We start from the raw sequence: 9,860 nt of genomic DNA, 5'->3' as shown, positions 1-9,860 counted from the left end.
ATAAATAAACATAAAAAAAAATTTTTAAATTAAAAATAAAATGTCAGAATCATTTTGAAGCAGCAACAACATAAAAATCTTGACTTTTATCTGTCCCTCTCTAGTGTTCCCTTTCCTTCCCTTCTGAAACAATTCAATCCAAAAACTACCCTTTGCAGTTGAGAAAGGTAGGCAGATATCTGCATGATGCAGAACAGTGAAGGTCTCTAAGAGCTTAGTGGGAGTTTAGAGGACAAGCTGAGTGAGGAGAACTTGGAAGGTGTCAAACCCACCTTCTTGCAGAGGTAGGAGAAAGAAACCATTTTGAAATAAGACACAGTATTGTTCAAAACAAGGGTTCCTTTCAGGAGGAACTATTTCACCAGAGCTTAACCTGCTGGCATTGTATCACAACCTAATTGACTCAGGGGCAGTAAAATGCTCAACCTTGGCTTTTTTCTGGCTTTCTACATGAAAGAAGAGAAATAAATGACTCCAGACCACTATTGTCATTGTCCCAAATAATTTGTGTGTGTGTGGTGGTGGTGGGGGGGGGGGGACGGAGGTGGGAAGTAATACCGAGATGCACTGGTGAAGTGCAGAATCCAGAGGCACAAGTTTACTCCAATCATAGGGAGTAAAGAATGCTTCCCCACTCCCCACATATTACTACTACATTACTAAAGGATTATTTACAGTAGTTCCTTTGCCTTGTACATCATGTCAGACTATCAAGAGAAAATTACAAGACATACTAAAGGCAAAAAGCATAGAGAAATCATCAGAACCAGACTCAGATATGACAGGGATATTGGAATAACCAAAACAGGAATTTACAGTAATTAGATGAATGTGCTAAGGGTTCTATTGGATCAAGTAAACAGCATGCAAGAATAGGTGGGCAATATAGGCAGAGAGATGGAAATTCTAAGAAGCAAAATAAATGCAGGACATCAGAAACACCATAATAGAAATGAATGTCTTTGATGGTAATATTTTAGACTAGATACAGCTGAAGAAATCTCTGAGCTTCTCTCTGTTGAGCAAAAAGAAAAAAAAGAGTAGAAAAAGCGACATAATATGTACGAATTGTGAGACAATTACAAAAGGTGTAACATACATGTAATAGGAATTTCTGAATTAGAAGAAAGGAACAGAAGACATATTTGAAACAACGTGCCTAAGAATTCCCGAAATTGATATCACGCCCCAAACCACAAATCCAGGAATCTCAGAGAACACCAAGAAGGATAAATGTCAAAACAAACAAACAAACAAACATAAAACCTTCAGCTTGCCACATTATTTTCAAGTTACGATCAAAGTTCAAAAATCTTGAAAGAATTCAGAGGGAAAAACAAACACCTTTCCTTTGATGAACAATGATAAGAATTCTCCTCAGAAACCATGTAAGCAAAATAAAATATTTAATGTTGAGAAAAAGCAAAACAAACAAAACAACCAAATCCATTAGCTTTAACAGAGTCAATACTTTTATGTAAATCTATATTGTCTTAACATAGATTTTAATATAATCTTTAACATAGACAATATTGTATATAATCTTTGATATAGATATAAATAAAATGTCTTATTATATTTTTATCTTATCCTTACAGGTCACTGGCTCCAAAATGAATCTTCTACAAAATGTATTATCTATTCTATCCATTTTTCCCTATTTAATGTCATTCAATGCTTCCAAAAATGACTTAAGTTTCTGAATATTACATGCAAGGTTTTTTTTTCTTCATTCATGATATTCATAACTTTATTTTTTCATATAAATCCCAATTTTCTGCTCTGTGCCTACACTTTTTCTTTCCCTTTGGTATATCCTGGAGAGTTCTTTTTCTTTTCTTCTCAAATAAGCACACTAACATTACAACAACCACTTAGTAGGTTTCACCTCCTTAATAAATCCTCACTTGAATTTTCCAAAGAGTTAGAAACTCTCCTTCCTTCTCCCTAATTCTTCATCATGTACATTTTTATATTATATCCGGAAAACCTAAGCATTGTTTATTTTTATATTTTTAATTACAAGTCTACCTCTCAAACCAAAAAAGGGATAAAAACAGATAGTGACCTTTTTGCACATTATTAGTGTTTCTATTTATAGAAAATGTGCTTGTTAGATAGTGGATACTCATTAAATGGTTTATTTTTGTGGAACTTGAAGTACAAGATATACCTCTGCAAAAAACAAGAAAAAGGATTTCATTTTTTTGTGAGGTAATATTTTAAAAATGCAGTGTCTGATTCAAGGTTACAATATTTATTGTCTAATTTTGTTGACAAGCATCACTTTCCCTTTAAAGTTTTGTATAAATAAACAAAATGCATATATTCTCAATAATTTTAATTTATCCTTTCAACTCTGATTGCAATTCAGTGAAACCAAATTCCCAATGTTAAAAGTTGTCTAGAAATTTCAAGAAGAAAATAATTGAAAAGCTTAAGTGAAGCACTTCCTCGGCATATTGACTTCATACATACAGAATATCAAAGCTTAATTATCATTATTTTGATAGCACTGCTTATCATGGCTCTGATGACAGTAAAAGATTTTCATAGTAAGCAATAGAAATCCATATTAACATATGTAATAATTTTTGCTTTCTTGTCTATTATATTTGCCCTTGTTGGACAGTACTGTTTCCATTTCTATGTTCTTTACTTTCTATCAAAAATATTAATTAAATCATTTATGATACCACAGATGGAATACCAAAACCATTCGTCAATGTCCATCTTATGGATTGAATAATATGTCAGTAAAACATAAAATTTTGCATGTTTTCAATTCCATTCTATTTAAAGACCGTGCCTTTGATCACAAGTGTGATTGCTATAGTGGAAAGGAGAGAATTTGACCTACTTTAGTCTTTATTCTCTGAAGTATTGGTATAGGGAAAACATGGTAAAGAAAATTTTCCAACTCTTTCCCAGCCCATAACACCCCCTCTGGATCTTTCCCATACACTTAGAAAATTATTGCTCTAAGATTGGCACTTCTGTTTGTATTGTTCCGTAATCTCTGGAATTTATTCAAAGTCTAACCCTGTACTATGTAGAACCATGGATCCAACTTAAATCATTTTTACTAGGGAAAAAGGAGACACGAGGCGTTTATCTTTGTCTTGTTGGGTTTTATTTTACTTTTGATCTATCATACAATTGGATTGCATGTTATGTTACTTTACTGACAATCACTTACAAAGTACTTATTTTATCTTTAAATTCTAAATACTCTAGGCTGAAAGAAACGTTAAATTGTTTGGTAGACCCATATGCCTTTTCCCCGTTTGTGAATTGTTTCTGCAATTCCTCCTGAATGATCGGATCATTAAGCCATGTTTCACATTTTCTTCTAGTAACCCATTCCATGTTTAAAGCTCTCTCAAAATATGGGCCACTGAAATAATTTCTCTGAGGTTGTGATATAATCATTGTAATAACTAATTATGGCCTCAATCTGGAAGGGACATCCAGGTTTATTAAGTTATTTTAATGTATTTTGCTTTTAATTTTTTGCTACAGCTTTTCATATTTTAGCTTGCGTTCATATGTACAAAATACAAAGCAGTTGGTTATAGTAAATAAATTGACTTGCTACTAACTTGTATGTTGTTAAATTATATGTGTAGTTATATGTTTTATATAAATATAATTCATATTATATATATAAAAACTAAATTTTAAAAACTTGTAGTTTTACATGGTCTTTTCATCCCTCCCTCACTCCCTTTACTACACAGACAGTGAATATAAAATTGTAAGAGTAGCATGCCATCTAGTGAATGCTTTTTGTTTGTTTTATCCTTCTTTTTAAAATGTATATGTGACAATATTAGTAAAATTTTGCATAGTAAGAGAAAACCATTTTTGGGTAGGTAAGTCTAGTTCATAATTAAGTTTACTATTTAAACTTGCAGGGACTGTTTACTTGTTTACTATGTAAACATAACCATCTTTCAGTATATTATATCCCATCAATATGTTCCAGACATAAATAAAGATTTAGTTTCCATTAAAAAACAAAACAAAACAAAACAAAACAAAACAAAACACTATGTCCTTAAAGAAACACTTAACTGAAAACAAAAGATGTTTCTAAATGCCAACAAAAAGCATTGTGATACCATGGGGATCTAAAATCAGAGATAATTGTACAACAAATATTTACATTGCTTCATATAAAATTTACTCTTGATTCTCTTGACATCATAAAGATTATCATTTGTGACTAAATATTTCCATGCAGGTCTATTTAACCAAGGTCAGAATATGTTCTGTAATGCAAATAGTGCTTGAGAGTTCCTAGGTTATGACAGAAATATAGATTCCATTCTTAAAAAGGAAAATGTACAAAAACCTGCCTCTGTGATGAAAAGAACTAGCTTAATAAGTGAAAAAAATAAAATACAATCACTGAAAATCAAGTAAAAGTACATGAGTGCTTAACAGATTGTGAAAAAGTCTCAAAACAATTATAATTAACAATATTCATCAGTGTATTATTAATTAATTACATATCTTATTTGGATTGTTGACATCCATGAAGTATAAAAAAAAAAAAACTTACCATCAAATTTGCCACATTATGTACTGACTAAAAGCAAAATCTTTGGCCCAGAGTATCCAGATTGAGATCCTATGCTTATCACTTGTGAGTTTTGTGACCTTGGAAAAATATCCTAACTGGACCTCAGTTTTCCCATATGTAAAATGGTGTAGTGACATTACCTAACTCAAATAATTATTTTGAGGATTAAATAGAGTGAATGCAATAGTACTATGTACAAAGTATCGTATAAGTCTCAGTTACTTGTAATTTACTAAAACCTTTTACCCTAATAATCTGAAATTAAAAAAAAATCACTTTTACTTGTATTAATGTAAATCCTTATGAAAAAAATCTTTCAGTCAAAAGTAGGATGTCATAAAATCTGGCTCGCATAGAAGATGACATAAAAAAATAAAACCTATTTATCATAGATATCCCAGTAAACCCAAGCTTTGTTTTTCCATTTTTTTCCTTTGAATTGTCAGTATAAAATATCTGTAAATTCTGATGTAAGCCTTGTTATTACAATCTCTGTCTATTTATTACAAGCTTGAATCAAACTAAAATGCTAAATCATTGCAAATATTTTAACCCATTGAGGATTCAGATTTTATTCATCTTATGTTATAGAGATAATGTGAAATTCAACAAAACTAATGGAACTAGCGTTAAAATATTTGCTTAAAAGATAATGTAAGAAATGTGGTCACAATTGGCTTATGAAATCTGTATGTACCTGTCTTATATGTAAGAAATATATATTAAGTTTTTAAGGTAAATATCTTCCTTGACTTACAATGGGGTTATGTCCAATACATCAGCTGTAAACGAAAAATGTCATAAGTCAGAAATACATTTAATATACCTAACCAACCAAACGTTATAGCTTAGCCTAGCCTACGTTAAACATGCGCAGAACACTAGACTAGGTTGGGCAAAATCTTCTAACATGAAACCTATTTTGGAATCAAGTTTTGACTATCTCATGTAACTTATTGAATACTGTACTGAAAATGGAAAAAAGAATGGTTGTATGCATATAGAATAGTTATAAATGTTAGGGTTACTTCCCCTCATTGTCACATGACTGACTGGGGGCTGTGGCTCCCTGCCCTTGTCCAGCATCATTAGAGAGCATTGACCACATATCTCCAGCCCAGGAAAAGATTCCAAATCAAAGTACTGTTTCCACTGCAGGTGTATTGCTTTTGCACCATCATTAAGTTGAAAAGTTGTAAATCAAAACATATTTAAGTCAACGATCATCTGTATGTATTTTTAAATATCTCTGATAATAGTTCTTTTGTTTTTTTTTTTCAGATAGACTAGTACTGTAAATAAAAAACACAAATATTTGCTTAAAACTAGCTATAAGGACCATGAACATTGAGACAGTAATGTTCTTATTTTACTCTATTTAAATCTATAACCCGAAAGAAGAAAACTAAGACTAAGGGGCTATTTTATATTCGATTCAGAGTATAACTTGGTGCAAATAGAAATTTCTTTTTATCAAGGTAAATGAAAATGAAGAGATTGTATGTGGGGGTGGGGTGGGGGGGTGTATGCGTGCGCGTGGGCGCACACGCGTGTGTATATGAAGCAATCTATGCATGTTCAGGAAATAACAGTAGGCCAATCTCAGGAAAGTATTAATCAAAGGAACACATAGATTGACCTAAATATTGGCCTTTAGCTCCATGTTTTAAGAGTCATATTCCTCATAATTTAAGTAAAAAGTATTTTTTCCCAAAATTAAGGAGAGTTTTTGAAATTTGATCAAATTAGTAACCAAGGATGTTAAATTGGCATTGTATATTTCCAGACAACACCATATTTGATATTATTTCTTAACGACATAAATTTTGCTGGAATCACTCAGGCTAGGCTTAGACTATTTTTGCTTTGGTTCACATTCTGATTATGTATTTTAATTAACACAGTTCCTATTATTCTGTGCATTACTTTTTGTATTATCCACCTATTTAACCATGTTCTCTTTCCTAATAACTTTATAGAGCAAAATTTGAACAACTGAACATACAGTGGCATTGAATCCATCTATTACTAAAAACTTCACTGTCAACTAAACTGTTCTAGATTTTATGTTAGGCAAATAAAGACATCGATGTTGAAGAATGTCAAATGAATATACTAGTTTAGGTGCCCCAGAAGAACAAAGAAAGTTTTTATAAAAATCACATTATTGGAAGACAGCATAAAAAAATGTGCTCAAAGAAAGTAACACTTACTTTAAAGCATTATGGATGGATGAAAACAAAACAACTAAAAACGATTTTCTCAGTGAATGAGATTATAAAGTGAAAAGGATACTTGGGTTCAGAAAAGTCCTTAAACATATATTTTTTGTTTCAAAAGCACACATCTCTTGTTTTCTGATTTATTTACATATATTTACATATTAATATATATGTGTAGCTATCCTGATATAGCTGAAGAATGTGAGAATTTTATTTCAAAAATGTGATAAAATATAACTTAATTATAATGACAGATTGCTGATTTTAATGTGTACTATATAATTTAACATGGTACATGTAAGAATGTTGACAGGCTTTTTGCTGATTAGATGAGTTATATTTGTGGAAAAACAAAGATACAGAGCCACTAGAATTGTGGAATGCCTTCTGAATTGTCTGTTTTTAGTAAATTAATATGATTTGTATTGACATTATTTATGTCCCCCTAAAAAAATAAATCAAATAAACACAAAGCCTCCAAATGTCAAATCTTACCAAACAACTGAAATGCAACCAAGAGCAAATTAAATTAAAAGGTAAAGAAATATAGGGGCGCCTGAGTGGCTCAGTCAGTTAAGTGTCCGACTTTAGCTCAGGTCATGATCTCGGGGTCCATTAGTTCGAGCCCCGCGTTGGGCTCTGTGCTGACAGCTCAGAGCCTGGAGCCTGTTTCAGATTCTGTGTCTCCCTCTCTCTCTGACCCTCCCCCATTCATGTTGTGTTTCTCTCTGTCTCAAAAATAAATAAACCTTAAAAAAAAGGGGGGCATCTGAGTGGCTCAGTTGGTTGAGCATCGGACTTCAGCTCAGGTCATGATCTCCTAGTCCATGTGTTCGAGCCCCGCGTCCGGCTCTCTCCTGACCGCTCAGAGCCTGGAGCCTGTTTGGGATTCTGTGTCTCCTTCTCTCTCTGACCCTCCCCCATTCATGCTCTGTCTTGCTCTGTCTCTCTCTGTCTCAAAAATAAATAAACGTTAAAAAAATTGTTTTAAAAGGTAAAGAAATATAGATATAAGACAATAATGGTGACAGCCTCAATATTTGTATCACAAAATAAAACACCTTGCCATTAAATAATGTTTTTTTTTACAATTTTGCTGTATTTGAGAAAATACTGATTTGTTATATACAAATGAGGATTATGATTTGTTTTCCAAATAATCAAAGAATGGTTCAAAATAATACAATGAGCAGGACCAGTTTATTTAATTAGATGACAAATTGCATATCAAAAACCTTTTCTAAAATACTGCATACATTTTAAGGTTTGGTAGAATCAAGGTTATGACTATTGACCGTAAAGAAACAGGAGAGCAATTTGCTGGAACTAATTACCTTTAGGAATTGTTCTGTGCAAAAATTGGGATTCGATTACTTTCATTTCTCTTTTTTCATTACTTTATTGCTGTGACCTCTGTGATTTCTAACCACTTCTCTGATATTTAGGTAGACAGAATGGATTAAAGTGGAATTAGAAGACAATGTGTCTGATTCTTTGCTTTTCAAATATATCCGAATCACATATTTCATTGCATTAATTCAGAATATTTCCTTTATGAGAATTACGTGATGAAATGGATGGAAAACCTAAGGTACTCCAGGCTTGTAGAAAATGCAATAAGTGATTTTGTTTAAATTTTTTTTTAACGTTTATTTATTTATTTTTTTTTTTTTAATTTTTTTTTCAACGTTTTTTATTTATTTTTGGGACAGAGAGAGACAGAACATGAACGGGGGAGGGGCAGAGAGAGAGGGAGACACAGAATCGGAAACAGGCTCCAGGCTCCGAGCCATCAGCCCAGAGCCTGACGCGGGGCTCGAACTCACGGACCGCGAGATCGTGACCTGGCTGAAGTCGGACGCTTAACCGACTGCGCCACCCAGGCGCCCCAACGTTTATTTATTTTTGAGAGAGGGAGAGACAGAGCATGAACAGGGGAGGGGCAGAGAGAGAGGGAGACACAGAATCAGAAACAGGCTCCAGGCTCTGAGCTGTCAGCACAGAGCCTGACGCGGGGTTCGAACTCACGGACCGTGAGAATATGACCTGAGCTGAAGTCGGACGCTTAACCAACCGAGCCACCCAGGGGCCCCATTTTTTTTTTAATTTTTTTTTAACGTTTATTTATTTTTGAGACAGAGAGAGACAGAGCATGAACAGGGGAGGGGCAGAGAGAGAGGGAGAGTGATTTTGTTTAAGTTAGAAGTTCACAGAAACGTTTATGAAACCTGAAAATTAATTAGATATGTGTACTTTTGAATGAAATACATCATTTCACATTTTTAACTCAATTTAAATAATCTGTCAGTTCCAAATGCTACCTGCTTTTGTAAGAGGCATATAATGGCTGCTTCTTACACTCTCCTGATCTATGTATTTATTCATATTTTCTCCTTTTCTTAAAGTCTTAATTAGATCTCATCATGTCAATTATCTTGTAGATTCATCTCTCTCAAATTACAATTCTCAGCTCTTCCTATGTTATGCCTCACTTGGTTAACCCGTTAACGTGTTAAATATCAAGATCACATATTTTGAAAAAAATCTGATTGTCATGAACCTACCATCTTGATGCGCCAAGAAGCGTTGTGGGGGGGGGGGGGCGGGGAAAGGCTTCTATTCTCATCTAGAAAACAATTTCTTAATTTTTTTAGTGTTTCTGACTACATCCTTATGCTATGTTTTTTTTTTTTTATAAACGACAATTAATAGTTGCCCTTCAGTCCTTGTCTCCTGGTTCTTGTTTCCCTCCTCTCTGGAATATCTTTTTCAACTTTCCTTAGCAGTCTGTCTCTGCTCATGTGTCAAGCCACAAGGGACGCCATCACCTCCATGAAGCCATGTCTGAAACCTGAAGTCAATCAACGTTACCCCATTGTGCTTCACTGGTTCCGTTTGCCCGTCTTTACCCCAGAGTTCAGTGTGTGTCATCACAATTTAGGAGCCTTTCAGTGGTCAACAGAGAATCAAGTGTTCAATAAAACTGGACTGAGTAAACTAAATTAGACAAAAAACATTGTGCAGCTCTAGGTGTCGTGCTGTTATAATTC

This window comes from Neofelis nebulosa, chromosome 1 (assembly GCF_028018385.1).
Source record: "Neofelis nebulosa isolate mNeoNeb1 chromosome 1, mNeoNeb1.pri, whole genome shotgun sequence".
NCBI lineage: Eukaryota > Metazoa > Chordata > Mammalia > Carnivora > Felidae > Neofelis > Neofelis nebulosa.
This window is presented reverse-complemented; position numbering follows the sequence as displayed.